General features: G+C 38.8%; 1 protein-coding gene across 1 annotated transcript in view; it reads right to left on the bottom strand.

Annotated features, from left to right (window-relative positions):
* The window catches only part of LOC131032905 (protein cornichon homolog 2), a 100,658-nt gene that overhangs the window by 24,515 nt on the left and 54,747 nt on the right, over positions 1–21,396 (bottom strand). The window lies entirely within an intron of this gene.

Below are 21,396 nucleotides of genomic sequence, written 5' to 3' on the forward strand. Positions count from 1 at the left end.
CATGGTTATATAGAAGAGACAGTCGAGAAGAAGTACAAACATGAGTTTCAAGTGGAAGACTTTTGGATGAATGTCCAAGATGATGTAGAGATCAAAAGAAAGATGCATTCCAGGTTACCCTTGGATCTCATCAGGAAATGCAAAATTTATAGAGTAGCCGATCAAGCCCAGGATAGTGGTAGATACTATATTCCCGTTTTATCTTGCACTCGCCGATGGGTGGACATACAGCATCAAAAGTTGAAGGAGCAGAATGTATCTATGACATTCACCTTGGAAGCAAGACCAGAAGAAGGAGAGGCAAGTGTGAGTGAGAATACTTCTCATTCCAAAGGTTCAAAGAGGAAGGAAGGACCTGAGAAAAGAGAACCTTCCAAGAAGAAGCAGAAAATGAATCCTGATCACCCACCAAGCACATCTTCTAGGCATGAAAAGGAAGCAAGTCAAGGAGAAGATCAGAGGTAGATAGTGTATGAAATTGATGAGTCTAGAGAATCCATGGTACAGAATGATAAACAAGGAAAAGGACGGACACCTCAGCATTCATCAAGTCAATCTCCCTAAGTTGGTGCTAACGAACAAGAAGAAGAAAAGAATGATGATGAAGCAACATCTCCTTTCCGGGAAGATAGACCTCTACCTAAAGAAATACAAGTGAGGGAAACAAGATCTGCCATTCCGGATTGGCTGAAAGAGAGGCTCACAAGGGTGGTTGTGGTTGAAGAGGAAGAACATGTATTTGACTTGGAAAGCCTTATAGGAAATTCTCATGAAGTAATAGAGAAGAAGAAGGCCACAAAGATGTCAAAGGTAATTAGAGATGAGACAGGATACAGAAAAGTGCAGATAGCTACACCAGTGGTGGACAAATATGAGGATGAGATTCTAGCAGAAGAATATGATCTAGAAACATTTGATCTTGGTCCATTTACCACCGAGCATGCTACGGAAGAAGCAACTGATTCACTGAAAGCACTCAAAGACAAACTCAAAGAGGAAGTGGAAAAGAATAAGAAGCTTGAAAAGGAGGTCAGTGCTTGGAGGAATTATTTTAGCCATCTTAACCAACCTTTGAGACAATAACATCCAGCGATATCTCCTTTGCATGCACTTCCTCTTCAATCAATAAGTGAGGCAGAGAGGGTGAAGAGCCTAGTCCAACTCATGAGTTCTTGGATTGACGAATCTTACAAGGTGGCCATGGAATTTGCAACAAGGATGATGAAGACAGTTCATCGAGCTATCCAGGTCCTTGAGATTATCCATAATCTAATGATAACTGTAGCTGCATTCACTCACACTAGAGATGTTATCATCCCAGTCTTACAAGTGATAAGAGAAACACCAAGACGGATTCTAGTACAAGAAAATATAATGGATGGAGGAACCCATAGCCTCCTGCAGTGGTCAGCTCTGCTCCAGATGAAGGAAGTTCTTTTTGAGGACGTCAACACCAGATGCAGCCGAGTTGAAGGCACCATCCATCCAGTTCAAGACAAGGTGTTTGAGGTGTTGTGTACCATCCTTGACAGACGGATTGAGATCGAGACAGATGTGGACATCTAGGAGTTGGAAGACAGAATCAAGGTCATCTTTTGCAAGGAAGAGAACATCATTACAGAAAGGCAGCGAGATCAAATGTATGCTACTATGTTCCTGATTGAGAAGACCAAAGAACTTGAGCTTGGGTGGGAGACGACTCTTCTCACTGCTTTTGATCAAGTCCTTCACTTGGAAGAACAAATGAAGAATCTTCCTAAGATTCCCATTGCTGAGATTGAGGGAATTGTGTCCAGATTCATTGAATATGCTAGAAAAGAGCATAGGAAAGGGAACAAAGTTCTAGATGAAAAGTTGTTATAAGATGATGTGGCAGCTTAATTCCTATTGGTCTATGTCTCCTCGTTATTTGTGCCAATTTTTATTGGCTATGGATTAATAATGTTTATCTAAATGGGGACTTTTTTGTAACAAACCCTAATTAGGGTTTAGGTGTCAAAATCTCAGCCATCGATCTTCTTTTGATCTGGGCCGTTCATTGTATTTGAGGATGCTATATAAGACCTCACTCATTTCATTTTGAAAAGGTTAGAGAGAGAGGTTAGAAAAGTTAGAAAGTGGGAGAGAAATAAGTTTAATATTGTTTGTAGCAAAATTGAGTAGTGAAGAGAGAAAGTTGAACAATTGTTGTTTATTTGGCTATGAGATCAATGAAATATTGAAGTTATGGTGTTTTGTTGCAATCCTTATGGCTACTTTCATGGTTGTTTATCTTCTTGAATCACTCTTAGTAGAGATAGCATTTAAATTTTAAGTTTGAAGGACGAATGTTGTGCCTGATCTTTGATAAGACTCACATTCCAAACCACTAGCTTCTTACTGATTGTAAGAACGCCTTGTGTGGTCAACTGGAAACATTAAGATTGGTTAAGAGTTCAATCATCATTAGAAGTATTGATATGTATCTCCCTGATAGTATCTATCTCCTTGGTGATTTGAAAATCATTGAATACCCTTAGAAGATCGCACCAATTCCAGTGAAGTTGTAATCCTTTGGCGATACTGAAATTGGTAGAATCTTATCAAGACCAGTCTTCATTAAGTCATTCTTAGGATCAGTTTAAGTATCTCTTCCTCGAAACCCTTATCTTTTGATTTTTTTTGAAAATCTGTTAGTATTAGGAAAATCCTGTTTCCTCATTTGGAAAGATAGTAGCACGGTCAAGCTTTCTTTGAAAGTAAGTAAGGCCCCTTGAAGAAACAGCAAACACAACAACCACTGGTGCTTATCGGCGAGTAGAGATCCTACAAAGCAGAACCTTGAAGTCCTTCCGATTGATCCTTTTTTTGCGATATCTTCAGCATTCGGAGACTTTACTCAAGAGAGGATAAGATACCTCTGGGTATTTTATTCTGTGTTTGGTCGTGTACAAAATACACATCAACAAGTCCCCAAATTCAAAGCTAAGAACGTTGAGCCAATTGGAGGTAAGAAATGTGCAACTGGCAACATTGAAGTCATTTGTGAAGGAACACGGAAACTTTCTATTTTTAGAAAGTTAATTAAGGAAAGAAAGTCACTTTTTTTTATAACAGTGAAAATATTACTTTTTAATTAAAAAGTAAACTATTATTAAAAGTGACTTTATAAGAAATAAAGTGGGAAAAGAAAATAAATTAAAAATTAAACATATTCCCCTCATATGGAGCGGCCAACTTGAGGAAGGAATAGATTAATAAAAATGGGAAAAGTTGAAGAAAGGCCTAGAAACTTCCAAAAGGTCTTTATAAGGAATATCAACTTCACTTGAGAGGCATCAATTGATTATTTTGCTATTGTTGGAGAATTTTCATTTTCTGCTGTAACTACTGTGTTCAGCTGGTTCTAAGGACGAAAACCCTTAGAATTTAGTGGTTTGGACGAAAACCCAACACCACATGCAGAGGTAAATTCACCCAAGGTTTTCCATTGAGCTTGTTGCAGGTATTTGGCATTAAGAAGGAGCTGGAAATGGTATTTTATTTGCAGGCTTACAGCTGCTAGGGTTTGAAGATCAAATGGAGAAGATTTGTACCAAATTCCTTTTGTTTGAGGTAAATTTGAAGACATGCATTTGCAGGTCGCTTAGGGTTTAATCTTTATCAGCATCAACATCATTATTGAAGGAATTGGAACATGTTTGAAGGCCGATCAGACTTGATACATTGGCTGATTGCTGAGGGTTTGTTGGTCATTACCATTTTGATAGATTCAAGGGTTTAGAATATCCTTTTGTGGAGCCATCATACTTAAGAAATTGTGGACTTTGGTGTTGTCCATCTCTGCATATCAGATTTATCACCAGGTGACGGGACTTCATTGATATCAGCAATCCATGCCTATGAGGATTGCTGCCTGTTGGGATACATTGACTTCATCACCTAGGGTTCATTTGGAGGAATCGTAAGCATAAAAGGAGCTGCTGTGCATGATTTATATTAGCTACATTGCATCAGACCAGAAGTAGCAGTGATATCACATCTATATCAGCTACTACATTGCTTGTATGATCTCATTTTATGCTTAGGGGAGGAAGCAATCAACCGGGTATGTCTTAGACATACTGTAATTTGTAGAATCATTATATGCATTTTCCTTCAGTTATACCAGTCTGATTTACTCTGTATCAGACGTGATTATCACTGTGTTGTGACATATTAACACATCGCCCCATTGCAAATGGGGACCCCTACTTTCTGCTTTCTAGGGTTTGCTTTTTAGGTCTTTTAGGTTCTTGTCTATTGACCTTTTGCATTTGAAGGGTCGCCAGGGGGCTCATTAGGATAGCAAGCTCTGCTTGAGTCAGGTGGATCTACTCAAGAGGTCAGGTCAATTGAGTGATTAGGGGTAATTTAGATCATTCCTAGGGTGTTTTTTGTGTACTATCTGGTCGCACTTCAAGTTGCTAAATCAAACCTTGGTTGAATACATAATGTCATCCTGATCCTCAAATGTCCTGAAATTTGGCGCTGTCTGGAATGTCATCCTGATCCTGAAATTTGACTAAGTCTGGAAAATTGAAGAATCCTCCAAAAACTAGATTTTGCATTATAACTCCTGGAGGTCTGAAACCACTCTCAAACATCCTAACAATATATATGGAATATAACTTAAAGTATCACTTATACATAAATGTTATATTCCATATATGAATCCTAACGGAGAGGCTAAAATATCAAATTTCGCTCCTGACCCTTCCAAAGGGTCCAAAGCGAAATTTAACAAAGGACCTAAGATTTCACCTAAGTCATTGAATGGTTGAGCAAATTTGCAAGGATAGGGAAGGAAATGGATCTAGGATCAAGTTTAAGGCAAAGTCAAGTCAAATCCAAGGTGAATTGAGCCTAGAATAGGAATTTCGCTCCTGACCCTTCCAAAGGGTCTAGAGCAAAGTTCTCCATAAGACACTCCACCTTGACCTAAATTAGGAGCTAACCCATTCCCAAGCTTGATAGAAGGCAAAACACTTATTTGGAATGAAGATATGTGAAAGATGAAGTAAGGAATATAGCCTAAGGTGAATTTCGCTCCTAACCCTTCCAAAGGGTCCAGAGCGAAATTCGTGTAAAATCCTACTTTTCACAAAATCTTGGGCTATATGTCAACTTGAAGAGCAAATTCACATGATCATGATGGAAGGAAACCTAACAAAGTATGTCCAAGGCATGAAAAGGAGAAAATAAGTGAGAAATTAGCTCAAAATGAGAATTTCGCTCCTGACCCTTCCAAAGGGTCCAAAGCGAAATCCTCATTTGACCCTCTATCTTGCCTAGGACATTGGAAAGACCTTGTTTTGAACTAAGTAGGTGGCAAATTTACTTGAATGTGGCGAGAGGAAGTTGGATAGATCGAGTTTGAAGTGAATTGAGGAGAGAAGAAGTGTGAAATCAACCCAAAATGTGAATTTCGCTCCTGACCCTTCCAAAGGGTCTAGAGCGAAATTCTCCCTAGACACTATTTTCTTCCTTGATTGGGCCAACATCCTTGTTCCTTGGACATGGTGGGGTAGATTGATATGTTCTTGCCTTGGGAAGTGATTGAAGGCATTGAAAAGTGAGGATTTTGTCCACGATTGTGAATTTCACTCTTGACCCTTCCAAAGGGTCCAGAGCGAAATCCTTCATAAACCTCATTTTCTCCCTTGTTTAGGCCACCAACCTTGTTCCTTGGGCATATTTGGAAGTAGATTAACATGTCTTTGCCTTTTGAAGTGAGGGAATGTGAAGAAGTGAAGGGTTTTAGCCTAGAACAAGAATTTTGCTCCTGACCCTTCCAAAGGGTCCAAAATGAAATTCCCAAAATCTACCTTTTTCTCTCAATTTTGTGTCAAGCCAAGTGTGGATCAAGATTGAAGATGTCCTTAAACATGGCTTTGAGTTGCTTGTGATCACCAAATGTGAAGGAATTAAGCCAAAACTAGAATTTCGCTCATGACCCTTCTGAAGGGTCTAGAGCGAAATTCTTGAAGAACGCCTATTTTTCCTTGGAGAAGGTCAAATCCTTAGTTTTTATGGCGTGTATGGGAGTGGAGTGATGTGTCCTTGCCTTTTAAGGTGGATTGGAGTTGAAGGAATGAAGAGTCAAGCCTAGAATAGGAATTTCGCTCCTGACCCTTCCAAAGGGTCAAGAGCGAAATTCCCAAAATCCCTCTTTCTTCCATTTTTTTTTTGTGTCAAAGACAAACCTTGATCAAGGTGAAATGAGCTTGGAAAGACCCCTAGGCGTGCCTTTGAATGGATTGTGGCCACCAATGATCAAGATTTTGAGCTAGAACAAGGATTTCGCTCCTGACCCTTCCAAAGGGTCCAAGGCGAAATCCTAAATAGGTCTTGTCCCTAGCCATGATTTTTAGCGAATTTCTCCTATCAAGCCATTTTGAGGTCAAACAAGTGTTGCATACATGGAAGAGAGATCCAAAGATGAGAGTCCAAGTATAGAAAGTGAGAAGGATGGATCTAGGTGAAGGAAAATAAGTAAATCAAGAATTTCGCTCCTGACCCTTCCAAAGGGTCCAGAGCGAAATTCCCAAAATCACCTAGTTTACCCATGTATGAATTCCTAAGCCTTGGTGGAGAGAAGGCTAGCATGTGCTTGTCTTGGGAGGCATTTTGGAGTGGAGAAATGATGGAATTTGAGCTTAGTCAAGAATTTCGCTCCTGACCCATCCAAAGGGTCCAAAGCGAAATCCTTAAAACCTCTATTTTGCTCCCAATTTTGCATCAAACCTAGTGTTGATTGAGATTAAAGGCATCCTTAGACATGCATTTGAGCAAGTTGTGGTCACAAAATGTGAAGATTTTGTCCTAAAATGTAAATTTCGCTCCTGACCTTTCCAAAGGGTCCAGAGCGAAATTCCTTATAGGTCCTGTCCTTGGCCAAGGTCCAAAGCGAAATCCTCTTTTTGGTCTTTTTGGGGGTCAAATCAATGATATCTTCAGGAGAAAGCGATTCAAAAGTCAAGAGAAGTTCAAGGCAAGGAGATGATGAAATTTGAGCAAAATAGCAAATTTTGCTCCTGACCCTTCCAAAGGGTCCAGAGCGAAATTCTTATAGGACCTGTACCTGGGAAGGATCTTGAGCGAACTTCATTTTAATGTCTTCTTGTTGATGATTTAAGGTAAGAAATGCTATGTTAGAATGAATATATTATGTATACTTGATCATCTTTTTTTTGTTTTGCAGATCAACAAAATCGAGTTCGAGGGAGACCAAGCCAGGACAAGGACGACCTCTTCAAGTCTCATCATTATCGAGGACACTTCAAAGGCATGGAGGAGGACTCAAGGTGCTTCTAAAGTGTTGGAAGACTTCAAGTGTTCGAGCAGTTGCAAGCCTAGCCTTAAGACTCCATTCTACCACACAAAAGACCCACATGATGACAGAGAAGAATGACCTTACCAACACTTCAAGGTGAGGTATGCTATCGGAGAAAGAAAAACTTGACAGTAAGGAAGCCTCATTAAGCACATAGAGAATCAAGGAGTGCATCATTCATCGCATCAAGCACTTGGGATTAAAAGAGGTACATCATTCATCACATCAAGGACAGAGGAGGATTAACCAAGACACAGACGTCAAACAAGGTGGCATCCCAGTCACTACTCCTGCAGTTGGATTGGTCCACCTCAACATGTCCAGATTCAATGTACCTAATTTATCGAGGACGGCACAAACTTCGGTGTACCTACCCCTGCTTCCTATTGGTCCTCACTCCTGGAATGTAATTTTCTCATTGGCTAAGGAAGTTTGTTATAAAAAACCCTAATTAGGGTTTCTATCTTGTAATCCTAGCCATTGATTCTAAGTCAATCAGAGCCATCAATTTGTAAAGGGGTTCTCTATATAAAGCCCTGGCTCTTCATTTGTAAAGGTTAATAGTTAGAGAATAGCTAGGAGTTAGCAACTTAGCAAAAGAGGAATAGTCAATAATTAGTAGCTCAATAGGAGATAGCATTTTAGAGTAGAGTAGAAAGAGAAGGCAGAGATTGTTGCCAAGATATTGTTGCAAAAGACATGTAAACTTCATTGAAGAAATGGTGAATTCTATATGTTGATTCAACAATTTGCATGGTTCAACAATTTGCATGGTCTCTATACTTCTCAATTTTAATTTCATATTATTAGATGAATGGAAGAAATTTGTATGATCAATGGTGAAATTTGTATATCCATACTACTAGCGGTTTGTTGATTGCAAACTTGCCTTGCGTAGTCAACTGGAATCATTCAACTTAAGCTTAACTTCAATTATCGCTTCTTCATTGATATGAATCAACCTAGTGGTGTTTATGCTTGTAGCGGTGATCTGAACATCATAAAGTTATCCTTAGAAGATCGCACTAACCTTGGGGAGATGATCATAGCATGTCAAAGCAAGACTTAGTTAAAGTTTCATCAAAGGTCATCCATTGCTCCTACATTCTAGTGTTAGAATTAGATCCTTCTCCAACCCTTATCCTTTTCCCTTTTTTTAAAATCAAGGATTAGTAAAGACCCACGTTCCAGTGATATCCAAAGCAAATCAGACGCTTAGGTCATCGAATGTAAGTCCCCTTGTGATTCCAACATAATCGCATCATACCACAAGAGCTTATCCACACGTAGAGACCCTACATATAAGAACCTTGGAGTCTTCTCGAATGATCCTTAGGCGAAATCTCCGGCATTCGGGGAAACTTTCTTCAAGAGAGGATAAGATACCTTGGCATTTTATTCTGTGTTCGCATGTGCATAAAAAACACATCAACACACTGTAATCAGAACTGTTGTGGTGATAATAAAGGCATATTTGGGCATTAAATTGTCGGTATAAATTTATGCAATCATTTGTTTATCTTTTCTATGCAATTGTTCATGTACCGGCACTGAGAACCTTTAAAACAAGCATCCGAAAACATATAAACAGTCAGAAATCAGAATTCAAACACTTCACACGCCAAGTGTTTGAAAAAATGTCAAACCAATCCAACTGAGTTTTTGGGGCAGAACGTGGAGGGTTTTTTACAAAGTTCATTAGAAAAAAATCTAACATAATGACCACCACTCTGAAAACTTATTAACTTTTTATCACCTTGGGAAATGCATACATTTGGCTGCCCTCATATTTTAGCAAATTCGGAAAGCCATAACCAAGGAGACAAGGGAAGGTGGGATACAGAAACTAATAGCCATTTGTGATGTGGCAAACCAGCAATGGCAGCTTGGGTAGGATGCCACTGATAGTTGTTGAAGCAACTTGTGAACCATTTTTTCAGAGTTATATTTAATTCTAGTGACTGGGAGGCGACAAACAGTTAGTGCCGCTGCAACAACATCCGTAATTTCCAGTAAATCACAAAACCCTTAAGTGTTTGTCCTCTTAATCTTTTAATTTTGTGTAACAGTCCTAGCATGATGACCTTTGATATGCTTTTGGAGCTTCCGATTTAGTTTCATTTCCTATAAAGTCCTGGTTCCCATTGGTATCCAATCTGAGATCCATTTTATTGGTCTCTATAGCTATTTTAGGTTGTGTCTGTGTCTTGCACCTTTTGTTTGTGCCGTTGCTTTGCCTTTGATGTTTGGATTTCATTCATTAAGCGGTTAGGTCAAATTTTAAAAGCTGAGTTAATGACTTAATTGTATGATGTTCAAGTCTTAGATGAGCTTGGTGTGGGCCCACATTCCAAAAGTGGGGAATTCCAAGTTGAATTGTGCAAGTTATGCTTGGACAGAATTCAGAAACCTTCAAGAAGTTGAGGAGTTTACCGAACAACAAATTGCCTCTGTGCCCCCGCCTCCCACAACTTGAACAAAACTTTGACCTCCTCTTATATAGTACCAAAAAACAACTTCAAACTGCATTTGTAGTTCACCAAATTTAACCTCCCATTGTAGTTCACCAAATTGCAAAATCCCTCCACATCTCCACCTTCTGCAACTTGCCTGGAACTTTGACCTCCTCTTGTAGTTTGCCAAATTGGAAACTACATTCGTGCCTGCAGCTTTGCCAAACTGCATGCTTGCTTTGCATCTCTGCCACCCTCTTTTTTAATAAGACATGTTGAACCTTTGTTCAAGTGTACATGTGTTGCACATTGCTTTTTTGCTTCCGCTTTCGACAACTCCACATCAATTAGCCTTGCAGACTTGCAGACCTTTTGTGCAACTTTGCAGCCTTGCAAATTACACTCTTGCTTCCACCTTCGACAACTCCACATAACTTAGCCTTGTGGGCTTGCACACCTTCTATACAACTTTGCAGCCTTGCAAATTGCACTCCTTTTCTGTCTTCTGCAAAATCTTGCCGCCCAATAGCCTTGTGAACTCTGCTTTGTTTACATGCTGCAAACTACCTCCCTACTTATAGATTGCGCCATGTTTCCCCTCATGAAACTCTGGTTCTCCTTGCACAACTTGCTCTTTTGCTCCAAGGTTCCACACTTAAACCTTAAACCCATTATATATCCAGAACCAATACATCACTGCCATGTCTACCCTCATGCACTCAACCACCTAAGGTGGGAAGGAAAATGTCTTTCATGTGATGAAATTTGACGATCTATCCAATGAAGAGATGATATCCCCATGCATGTCTAGGGCATTGTCAATGGCAATTTTGCTTGTCCAAGGGTCAATCTGACCTACCCATATGTACGAACTTGGCTTTAACACGTGTGAACCCTGTAACCACCTAACTTTTCTATTTTAAAGGATGTTTATGCTCTCAAAACACATTTAAATGCAGATAAGATCAAAAAATTTGTGGGTTTCTCTCTTTGTCTGCCATTTATGTAAAGGATTTCATGGCATGTTTGCCCAGCTCACAAATGGATAATCTCATGGATGAAAAATTAAATGAAAGTATGGCTCGTGATACCTTGAGGATCTCAAAAACAATACAAAAGGGGAGTGTCAATGCATTTACCATTTGGTTCAACCCAACAACCTTATAACAAACCACCAGATAGTGACAAGATCTGATTGATACTTCCTCAAGAGTAGACCTACATTGTCCATGATTATTCTCGCTGGATTGAATGTACCAAATCTGGAGATGTGCACGAGGACCAGGTCCATGCTTGTAAAACTCAGATTAACCCACAAATTTAGAATTATTTTCTTGGTTTTTTGTAGAAGGTGGTGTTATTAATGAAAGAGCTCCCTCTATTGAAAGGGATGGAAAAATTGAGAAGGTATCTCATTAGGAAGGGAAAGAGTAGTCATTTTCCTTAAAAAAGAAAGAGCCCCACAAACTCTTTTTTGGTATCTTGCACTAGAATTCTTAGCAGAGTCTTGTTGTCTCAAGGATCTTTTTGTATTTTCTTGATGTAATTAACCACAATCATCTAAATACAAAAGAAATTCTTCTGAAATATGGTCAATTTCTGATTTCCAAATCTTCTCATTGCACACGTTTATGATGTCTGATAGTCTTGAACTCTTGCAATTCAGTCTTCCTTTAAAGAAGGCACCACTTGTACCTGTTAAACAATTGCAGATTGGAAAGGAGATTGATTAACTGATGGTTTGTTCATCTTGCAGCACAATGCTCATCCTTGTGACCACTCAAGCTCAATCTCTCTAACCCTTAGTCTTTTGTGCTTTCTTATCAACAAATAGAGTATAGTTTAGTTTAGTTTGTTGGAAGTAGTTCATGTGTGTTTGATGATTATGTAGTTTAGCTCGCATTATAATCCATCATTCATCTTTCTATGTATCGTTACCAAACAGCTAGCCTTCAAACTGAGCCTTTACTCTACCATTTCCAAACTTTGTAGTGAATTCTTATTCCTGGATCTGAAATTGCTGCCAACACTCCCAGAGGGATCAATCTGCTTCAAGGCTGGGGAGATGTTGTTCCTAGAGGCGGACAGATCAGATCATCAATAGAGCATGGGTGATGACACACCAATTGCTGAGAGTGGATAATCTCTGCTTCACTTTGGGCTTAGCTGGACCCAAGAGGTTATTTCTAGAGGTATCCTTAATAGAATTAATCACAACTGAAGATAGACAGATAGACAAACTTGCGGTAGCATCCAATGTACATCTGGGTCAAAAAGTTGTCACTAGACTAAAAACTAACCTACTACACAACCTTTAATAACCTGATGAAAAAATACCATACATGATTCTCTAACAGGTTTGATCAAATGATACAATCAACATTGTCTACTTACCCAAATATCTCGCCTCTGGCTCACCCATCCCATGGAATATGGTTGCAGGTGTAGTTTTGTCTATAGGTACAATCTCTTGATAATTCCAATAGAGATCAAATTCTTCCGATTTCCACTGTCAACAATGAAATGCAAACCCTTTCCATTAAACCCACATTTGTGAGGCGAATAGGTGTTCCTCATCCTTGTGGGGCAGCACATTGGTAGTAGCAACCATTGCATGCGGATCTGATTCAATCATTTGATCACCATCCTGTTAGAAATTTGTCATTGATGTCAAACTTAAACAGACATTCCCAACCAGATTCATTGGTGTTGAGTTGCAGACAAACTTCTCAGAATATGTTGATCGATTTGTAACTCTCAGAATATCATATTGAATCGCCACCATAATCCTAGTGATCAAGTTTAATTATGAAGTAGTTTGAATCGGGCTGTGTATCTGACAGTGAATATGACCAAATGTGATCATTTGTTTATTTCAGAAATCAAACTCAATTATGATGTCGCCATTTGTACATGAGAGGTTACAGAAGTTGTGATTTGTTAGTTTTGTCTCCATTAGTGCCAGTTGTTGAAAACAGCATATGGAATGGAGACGGCAATCTCTAAAGTTACATAATCATCAAGTTAATTGTTTAGATATTTCATTTTGTAAATGTATGATTAGTTGATAACTGTGTTAGTTATAACTTGCTTCTAACTGATCATTGCCACCCGGATACAACTACAAACTGTAATACATTTCATTGTTATTACAATCTCTAGACGATGTTGTGTATACTTCTTCAGCCGTAAGAAATAAGGAATTTTTTTTTTACAGATTTCAGTTATAACTGCATTGAGTAGTTTTTAAACTACCACATTATTGTTCAACTGAAAGCCAAATGTATTTAAGTGGAACAATGGATCGATGAATGTTGGTGAGTGATGTTATCATATGGAAAGGAGAATGTATGAATAAATATGCTGAGAATTGAAAAGAGAACGTATGAAACGCATGAGTGGATATACTGTGAATAGAAAGGAAAAACTACACGAGTGGATATACTGTGGATTGAAAGAATGTAATGCTCTGGGTATGCAACTGAAAATAGATTGTAAAATGTTGTGAGTATATGTTCCTTAATTGATTCAGACTGTAAACTATTAAAATAATATTGGAATGTTTCTATAATGGTCATCTTAGTCTTTTAGTTAGTAGTTAGAAACTTATGTTTATGTCTTTTGTGTTCCTATTCATGATTGTTTCTGTTATGGAAAGATCATCATGTGTTCTCTATTTAAGGAGTCTATTGTCTCCTTTGTAAATATCAAACTCTCAATTATTATAACATGGTATCAGAGTGGGTTAGGATCATTTGGCAAATTTTTTAAATAATTGTAGAGTCCTACTTGGAATTTTTCTAGTATTTTTTTTTTTCGATGAAAAAATTTCGGAAGGTTTCTATTCTAATAATCGTGAAGTTTCTTGTTGAAAATCATGTTTTTTTGTGTTCTACAAATCGCAAGGGTTTTTATATCACATGATTTTTGAAATCACAAGCTCATTCAAAGTCGTGTGTTTTCTCTATCTGCTTGCACACGACTTTTTCGAGGTTTTGTTCGCACAACATCTCTAGTCGTGATTCACTTGCGAATGTTTTTATTCTGTGCGACGCATGGTTCTTTTTTCCATTCACGCAGAAGGGTTTTTCTGCATCGTTTTTATTTGTGACTCGGGTCTTGTTAGCTGCGACAGGTCATTTTTTCTTCCGTGAATCATTTTTGTTGCAAGGGTTTGAAATAATCATGATGTTTTATTCAGCAATTTTTTGTGCTCGCGGCCTTGTGATTTCCACGACCATTTTATTTTTGGCGCCTTTGTCTTTGCTTGCAACATGGTGTTTTTTGTGTTTTCGCTCAATGAGGTAGGGTTTCTGCGATTTCTTCTTATGCGACAGGTTTTCAGCAGCAAATTGTGGTTTTCCAGCATCGCTATTTGACGTTTTTCAAACAAAACACGGGTTTGTGGCTAGGATTTCAAACCTGGCTTTTTTAATAAAATGGTGGGTTCTTTGTATCTTCCTGGATTAGTTTGTTTGAGCGCCTATGACTTCAGTTTTTCGAGCTAGGGTTTTTCAATTTCCCAAAAAATCGAGGGTTTCGGCGAGGACATATGGGTTTTGTATGATTTTTTCCACAAAAGTTGTGATTTTGTAAAAGGGTTTTGCCTGATTTTTCCCAAAAATTGTGGTCATGCATTTTCGTTTTTTGCCCAATTTTTTAGCTCACATTTAATGCCATGGTGTGCACAAAAGTTGGAGAAATCAGGAGAATAAAAATTCCCCCCCATTATCTGACCTAAGACTTTTGATGGGCCATCCCGACTCTTTTTCAACTAAGGCCTTAAACTTCTGAAATTCAGGAAACACATCTGACTTGTTTTTAAGAAAAAACACCCACATTTTTCTACTTGAAGTCATCGACAAATAATAAAAAATACTTGGTGCCAGTGACTGATGCAGTGTTCATCAGTCCACAAATATCTGCATAGACTAGATGCAAGACCTTGGAGGTTCTCCAAGCATCGCCATCTGAGAAGGGAGTCTGATGCTGCTTACTAGCCTGGAAAGCTCCACAAACACAATGACTCTATGACTAAATCGGGAGTCTGATGCTACTTACTAGCCTGGCCACCTCCACAAACACCATGTCTCTATGACTAAATCTCAGGTAAGCCAACAACCAGACCCTCTTGAGACAACTGAGAGAGATAGTGAACATTTAGGTGTCCATACTACCAATGCCAAAGTGTGCTGATGGAAGAACTCTTTGCTACCATAGCATGCTCTTGGGAATTGTTGTGACGTTTTCACACATCGCCCCATTGCAAATGGGGACCCATGTTTTTTTTTGCTTTTTAGGGTTTGTTTTCTAGGTTTTTTAGGGTTTTGTTAGTTAGCCTTTGCATTTTGAGTGACGTCCTGACCCTGAAATTTGGCTAAGTCTGGAATGCCCTGATCCTGAAATTTGACTAAGTCTGGAAACTGAAAAAACCTCAAAAAACTAGATTTTGCTATATAACTCCTGGAGGTTTGAAACCACTCTCAAACATCCTGAATGTCACTTATACTTAAATGTTATATTCCATTAAAATTGTTCTGATAGAGAGTTCGAAAAGTCAAATTTCGCTCCTATCCTTCACTGAGGATCCAGAGTGAATTTCGCTCCTGTCCCTCCCAGGAGGACCAAGGCGAGGCGCTCCTGTCCCTCACCAAGGGTCCAGAGCGATAATACTTATTTGAGCCATTCCTGACCTTGTTTGGACGAATTGAGACATCAAAGGCATGGTGAAGGACGAAATGAGCATGATAGAGCATCCAGACTTGATCAAAAACAATGAAGTGATGAAGTTTTTGCCTAGAAGGTCAAATTCGCTCCTGTCCCTCGCTGAGGGACCAGAGCGATTTTATTCATATGCACATTTTTAGACTTTGTTTGGACATTAACTTTTATTCATAGCATGAAGCAGGATGATATCTTCCCTAGCAAAGACCTTTCGTGGTGAAAAGTGAAGCATTTGGGCCTGGAGAGCAAAATTCGCTCCTGTCCCTCACTGAAGGACCGGAGCTTGAAATTCAAAATTGCCTTGTCCTTGAAAGATTTGAACGATTTTGCGAATTGAGAAGATCAAAGGAGATACATTTTATCAGTTGAATATAACTTGAAAGCGCAATCATGAGGAAAATTGACCCTAGAAGCAAAATCGCTCCTGTCCCTCTGCCAGGGACCAGGGCGAATTTAAGTGATAGCTCCCGTCCCTCTCTCAGGGACCAGAGCGATTTTCCTTATAAGACAAGTTTTGGCAAAGTGAAATGAGTTTTTTAAGTTTGGGGCAAGCAAAAGGGGCATAACGAATCCGTTGAAGATAATTTGAAGATTGCAAAAACGCCAAGTGAAGCCCATATTGTCCTAGGCGCTCCTGTCCCTCTCCAAGGGACCAGAGCGAAATTTTCATAAAGATCTAGATTTTGAAAGTTTAACAAGTACCAAGCGGCTAAGAAGGATCAAAGGACTTCATTTTACCCAATGAAGGCAATGACAAGTCAATGGAAGCAAAGACAAGCTCAAAACATTGAAATTCGCTCCTGTCCCTCACCAAGGGACCAGAGCGATATTGACTATAGTTGCCAAATCCTTCAAAAATCACATTAAGTCAAGGTTTTGCAAGGTCGCACAAGGTCTAAGGCGTCTTAACAAGATGATATGCAAAGGTTTCAAACGTTAAATGATCATCAATTGAGCCAAGGAAGCTAGTTCGCTCCTGTCCCTCAGTCAGGGACCAGGGCGATTTGCATAGGATCATTCATTTTCCTCCAAAATCAAGACAAGGCAAGGATAGGCAAGATCAAGGACGCCATTTGGAAAGCGATGAACAAGAAGCAAAGATTGGAAGTTTGCAAATTTGAGCTAGGACAAGGATCGCTCCTGTCCCTCTCCCAGGGACCAGGGCGATAACCTTCCAAACATCAAATACGTCTTGTAGAAGTCAAGTGAGACGAGAGTGGAATGGAAGAATAACATTGTTTGTCCCTCACAATGAAGATTGAAGTTCGAAGTTACAAAGATAAAGGAGAAAACACTAGATCGCTCCTGTCCCTCTCCAAGGGACTAGAGCGATATTTGTTAAGTCACTTATTATCCTTTGAAGATCACGTCAAAGCAAAGTTGCACAAGGTTTAAAACATCATTTGGAAGGCGATACAAGGGAGGTGAACGTTAAGATGTTACCAATTTAAGCTTGAAATGGAGAAAGCACATGGATCGCTCCTATCCCTCTCCAAGGGACCAGGGCGATATTCCTCCAAACATCAAAACGCCTTGTAGAAGTCAAGTGGAACAAGCATAGAATGAAGAAATAATGTTATTATTCGCCTTATGATGAAAATTGGAGATTAAAGATGCAAGATCTAAGTGAAAACATTTAGATCGCTCCTGTCCCTCTCCAAGGGACCAGGGCGATAATGGTCATAAGAGGCACTTGTTCACACAAGCAAGACACTCAAGCTCGAAGGACCCAACGAAAATGGCAATTTCAACGTAAGGTTGGAGACTTTGGACGTCAAAAATGCAAAAATCAAGACCAAGTTGATGGATCGCTCCTGTCCCTCAGTCAGGGACCAGGGCGATGAGGTTTGTATTTTTTCACTTTCCAATTTTGGCGCTCAAACAAATATTTTTGAATCTATTTTAAATGCTAAAATTCGATAAATTAAAAGATTCAATTAATTAGCATTTAAATATTGCGTTTGATATTTATTAATTATTTTTGCCTTTGTAAAAATCGAATTTGACAATTTAAATAATAAAGGCATTTAATAATTAATTATTAATCAATTAAAAAAATTAAATGGAGCGCTTGGTATTTATTTGTTTTATGAAGGTCGGTCCTTGTTATTTATTAAAAATCGTTTAAATTGCTTTATTTTTACAAAAGTCGGCCTATATGGTGATGAGAGGTAAGCGCTTATAAAGGGTGGTGCAAATTGTTATTTTCACATTATCATTTTATCATCCACATTCAAGAGCGATTTGAGGAAGACAAAGGAAAGTGCGAATTGTGTTTAGAGAGAGCGAATTTCATTTCAAGCAAGGTGGTGAGAAGTATCATCAAAGGAGGTGCGAATCTAAAGTTTCATATTGTGCGAACTTGCCAAGGATATTGGGAGATCACGTCAAAGACATCTCCAAAGGTGGCAAGATTGATAGGAAGGACGTTCACTTGAAGATCACGTGGAAAAGGCTTCAAGCATTAATTTTGCCTAGGCAAATTCCTTGTTTTGCATTCTAGAGTTAGCTCTCAAGTGAGGTATGGCGATATGGATTTATTGTTTTGATTTTGATTGTTGATCGTCATAGCCTTCAAATTTTGAATTTTGAATTTTGAATTGTAATAGCTCAATCGTTTTTTAGGAAATAATAACTCAAGGACTTATTATGAAGTTTCCTAAATTTAATCTCTAATCTAGTTATTCATTGCAAAATCATGTTGCTAATTTTGAAATGTTGTGTAGGCATCAAATGGAGATCTCATCAAGGAAAATCAAGCCGGATCAAGGACGGTCTTCGCCGGGACGATCAAGCCAGGACAAGGGCAACCTCTTCCAATCCAGCGTTCCAAGGCGAGGTACATCATCATCCTGCACATCAAGGACACATGGAGTTAGAACAAGGGCTTGTTGAAGAAGTCAATAGTTCCAGATGAATTAATAAGAGCAAGCTTCTCAACAACATCAAGTTGAATATCTACCAAGTTACAAGTGTCAAATGAGGTGGCATCCCAATCATCACTCCTCCAGCCAGTGTGGTCCACCTCAGCATGTCCAGATTCAATGTACCTAACTCATGGAAGGTGGCACAAACTCCGATGTACCTACCCCGGCTATCCATTGGTCGATTTTTCTAGAGGGGACATGTGTCTAAACAATACAATTTTATCATTGGTCAAGCATTAAATGTTATGTAATGGTTGTAACAAACCCTAATTAGGGTTTTCATTGTAAAATCTTGGCCATTGATCTCGAATTGATCTAAGCCATTGAATTGTATTGAGGGCACTATATAAGCCCTGGCATTTCATTTTGTAAAGGGCTAATTAGCAATAGTTAGATAATTGTTAGAGAGAGAGTTAGAAATAGTTGAAAGCAGTTAGTAGATAGAGAGTAGTTAGAAATTGATAGAATAGCAATTAGAGTAGAATAGGAGGACAAGGCAAGAAATTGTTGCCATTGATTGTAAACAAACTCCATTTTCATTGAAGTAATGGTGAAGTGTGTCGTTTCTTGCAATTTGCATGGTTTCTTGTTGAGTCTTCAATCTTAGATGGTAGATGATTAGATGAATGGAGGAAATGTGATTGATTGATGGTGAAATTCGTATATCCATACTACTAGCAGTTTGTTGATTGCAGACTTGCCTTGTGTAGTCAACTAGAATCGTTCAACTTAAGCTCACTTTCAATTTGTCGCTTCTTCATTGATATGCATCAACTTGATGGTGTCTATGCCTGCAGTGATGATTTGAACATCATAAAGCTTCCCTTAGAAGATCGCACTAGCCTTGTGTAGATGGTCCATTGATGTCAAAACAAGACCTAGCTAGAGTTTCATCAAAAATCAATCATTGCTCCTACATTCTTAGTATTAGGATTAGATCCTCTCTTCGCCCTTATCCTTTTTCCATTTTTTCAAATCTAGGTTAGTCAGAGCCTGTGTTCCAGCAAAGCAGATCGGAAGTTCAATCATCAAATGTAAGTCCCCTTGTGATTCCAGCAAATCACATCATACCACGGCGAGCTTGTCCACACGTAGAGACCCTACATCAAAGAACCTTGGAGTCATCCTGATTGATCCTTTCCGCGATATCTTCAGCAATCAGAGGCTTTATTCAAGAGAGGATAAGGTGCCCTTGGGTATTTTATTCTGTGTTAGGCAGTGTACAAAACACACGTCAACAGGAATCACCAGTGTCAACAAGTCTGTAAAGACCATGATCCTCAAGGCCAACAACAACAATGGTGCAAGTCTCCTTGTCAACAATGCTACACTTGTGTGCACTGAAGACGACATCCAGCTTCAAAGAATGGCACATAAACTGACTGACTGAGAGAAGGTTTAATTCCATGCCTGAAACATAGTATACATTGAGAAATATCAGATTTCTCCCTCCAGATGTAATTTGAACATTGCCCTTGCCAAAAACAGTATGCTCTTCACCTCCTCTAAAGATCACATAATCTTTGAATGGCATGTATTCTATGAACCAGTCCCATTAAGTGAAATGTCGAGAAGCTCCAGAATCGATGTACCAGGCAGATGATTTAACATGGTCTATTGGTCTTTGGATAAAGGGAGGGACAACTTTGTTACCCAACATCAGGTTGGAAAGATTGTGATTATCTTGGTCGTCTCCAGAAGTTTATCAAAACCAGGGAAGGTCTCGACAGTAGAATCATGTCACAGAACCTTTTGAATAGAAGGGGACAGCCTTCTATGCATTCATGACCAAAAGACTTACAGAATTTGTCATGTCTTTTGTTGGGTAGTTAAAACGATGACCATTAAGGGAGGGTATTAAAATAATATCGTAATGTTTCTATAATGATCATCTTAGTTGTCTAATTAATAATTAGAAACTTTTGTTTATGTCTTTCGTGTTTCTATTCACGATCGTTTCCGTTATGAAAAGATCGTCTTGTATTCTCTATTTAAGGAGTCTTTTGTCTCCTTTGTAAATATCAAACTCTCAATTATTATAACATAAACAAGGTCAGCAGTGATGTATATATCATATTTTGGTTTGTTGAAGTTGTGTTAAGTTAGTGTTAACAGAGCTTCGCTAAAGGTTGCAACAGAATATAAAAGTATGTTTGCAGATTGATCGCTTTGTGGAATATAAAACTGATTTATATATCTGAAACTTATAGTGTGCAGTTTGTAACATTTGAATATATGCTTTCAATATTGTAATGTTTCAGATTTGAAGTCTGTGATTCAGTTAAATTTTATTTATGGCATTCTTATAATTGGTGCCTAAAGGATGTTGAGTTGGTGCTCAGTTTGTGAAGTGGTGAATTTGTAAGAGTTGGTGCTCAGTTTGTGAAGTGGTGAATTTGTAAGAGTTGGTGCTCTAACAAGGAATTTGGTGATTCCTTATGGTTGGTGTCCTAAAACTATGTATAGACTATCCATTTGTGAGGCTGGATTAGAACAGTAGATCCTAGCAGCACTTTTCACCGCGGTTTTTCCCATTTTGGGTTTTCCACGTATTTGTGTATTGGTCTCTACTTGTTGTTGCATTCTTTTATGTTCTGATTAAATTGTTCAGTTTATCAAAAATATCTAACTGTTTAAAGATTTGAAAGTTTAATCTACTACTGATTCACCCCCGCCGCGCACCCCCCCCCCGCTCCCCCCCTTCACCCCTGCTCCACCCCCCCCCCCCCCCTCTCTCAGTAGTAGCATTGTGTTCTACACATCCTTCTGCTCAAAATAGTTTATTGACAGCCAATTAGAAGCTGCTTTTACTTCTTGTGTTCCTATCGTTTGAATCTTCTGGCCAATCATGCTTTAAGGCCTCTGAAAATGCAAATTTTGAAAATGTAGAAAATACCAAAAAATTGCCATCTAGATGCCCTTGCATGTCAGTCAGATC

The sequence above is a fragment of the Cryptomeria japonica genome, chromosome 4, assembly GCF_030272615.1.
Source record: "Cryptomeria japonica chromosome 4, Sugi_1.0, whole genome shotgun sequence".
Lineage (NCBI taxonomy): Eukaryota > Viridiplantae > Streptophyta > Pinopsida > Cupressales > Cupressaceae > Cryptomeria > Cryptomeria japonica.